The sequence below is a fragment of the Otolemur garnettii genome, unplaced genomic scaffold (genome assembly GCF_000181295.1).
Source record: "Otolemur garnettii isolate 467f Iridium unplaced genomic scaffold, OtoGar3 scaffold00011, whole genome shotgun sequence".
Classification (NCBI taxonomy): Eukaryota; Metazoa; Chordata; class Mammalia; order Primates; family Galagidae; genus Otolemur; species Otolemur garnettii.
This window is the reverse complement of record NW_003852406.1, coordinates 12,071,911-12,073,969: the sequence shown is the minus strand read 5'-3', so window position 1 is coordinate 12,073,969 and position 2,059 is coordinate 12,071,911. Positions and strand designations below refer to the sequence as shown.

At 39.2% G+C, this 2,059-nt stretch overlaps 1 pseudogene; it reads right to left on the bottom strand.

The window, feature by feature from the left end:
* The window catches only part of LOC100951102, a 1,806-nt pseudogene extending 1,709 nt beyond the window's left edge, over nt 1-97 (bottom strand).
* Between the last annotated feature and the right edge of the window lie 1,962 nt (nt 98-2,059).

The window sequence follows — 2,059 nt, the reverse complement described above, 5'->3', positions numbered from 1 at the left end:
GCCTTTTGAGACCCCTAATTAAGGACTGGGCTATGATACACTGGGAGCAGATGGACGATGGGCTCTAGTTTACTTCTTCCTGCAAGTTCTTCAGCATCTCTCCTATTGTGCTCTACACAGTAGCTTTACACCAAGTAAGATGCTGCTCACTTCCTCATCAACACAGTCTCACTGCTCAGTGTACTACTGCCTAAATTGCCTCAATTCCATTGTGGTTCATGTCTTTGCTATGAACAAATATTGAGGGATGGGACTGGGCATGAGGAAAGCACTGGAATAAGGGGCTATAACATCCTTCTCCATACTTTTGTCTACATTTTGATACCCTGAGAACTATTCAACCTATATCAAGCAACCAGGAAGAGAACAGATTGGAAAAGGGGACTCCAGTCCTGCTAGGGCAAGTTTCTTTCAGTCATGAATGGCAGATGAGGTAAGGGCCAAATAATTCTCTATAGTAAGAAGCCATGTTTGGGGCAGCCTCTTGGTGATTACCTTTTCCCTATCTGCCTGCCACCTTCTAGCTCTGTTTTTCTGTCTATTTTCCTTATAATAAAGATAATTTTTTTCAGCAAAAAAAATCCCCCAATAAAACAAAAATACCACCAACTCTCAAGGTTGTTTATTGCCACTGCTGGAACCAAATTAAAGTGGCTTGACATTCTGGTCTGAAGAAGGCTGAAGGTCTCTCTTGCCCTCCACCCCAACACACACACCAGCTCTCTCAAAGTACAGGATAAAACTGAAGTTCCTTATTTGCCTAGATTTAGCCCCATCAAAAGAAACAATTGTTTTTTTCTTCCCTTTCCTGTAAACCAAGAACTAAATGGGTTCTCATGTAAATGTATGTAACATATGTAAATTATACCTAGTAAGCTTGACTTAACAAAACTTAAAAATTGTAATGCACCATGTGGCGCCTGTGGCTCAAAGGAGTAGGGCGCAGGCCCCATATACCAGAGGTGGCAGGTTCAAACCCAGCCCCAGCCAAAAACTGAAAAAAAAAGAATTATAATGCACCAACAAGTATTCTATGGCAGCTTTATTATCCGTGTAATGAAATAGGCCTCCATCCAGATATGTACAGCTTTTCAAGGCTGGGGTGAAAACTTCGTATGTCATATATTCCCTTCTCCCATTTCCCAACCTCTTCAAGAAATGTATACTTACAAGGTCAGGCAATTAAGTTTGTAAATTCATCCTAAAAAAAGGGTTAACATACCTCACTACTGAGTATCACTATAGTCACCAAATGGACAAAGAAGAGTTCTTCATATACTACATGTATAGGTAAAGTAATATATTTTTACACAGAGAAATCTAACAAAACAACAACAAAGAAGAGAAACTATTTCAAAAGACCATGTTCAGGGTGATGAAGATGTCTAAAACAAGGAGGCAGGGCCAAGCTCGGATAGCATGTTTATGCAAAAATGTACCAGTGCCTACAATGTGCTCTTGGCACTAACTGGTGGCATTCTTCATATAAAATGTAGACACAATAAATAACATCCTATTTATGTTTGACCTGACTTGAACATAATTTCTATATAAACAGATAGAGTAGACCATTACAAGACCCACCTCTAATCTTAGGGGAAAGGGGGAGGGCTTGTCCTACTCTTAACAGTTTCATACAGAGCACACGAAACTTCTCTAGGTGCCCCATGACACAGTTTAGGACAGCATGTCAAATGAGAAGGTGATGCCACTGTGGGGCAGGAAGGAACAGTAACAGTTGGACCAGGATTAGTGAAAGCATTAAGATAGAGAGGATGAAATTAAAGGCAAAGGGTTCTATTTTAGCATGATGACATTTTGTATGTTCAGAAAGATGTAGATATTTCAGTTTTACTGCATCCATTGCCTTTCTTGAGTTTTACCTTTAAATTCAAGGTAGGGGTACAAAATTTTCTTTTTGGATGGTTAAGTAGCACCCCCCTTTGAGAATAGAGGAATTTTACTCTTCAAATCAACAGTATGTTCAATATGTTTAAAGTTAACTACATCCCATGATCAATATTTTCTTAAATAATGATCATATCTCAAGCCATTCCGA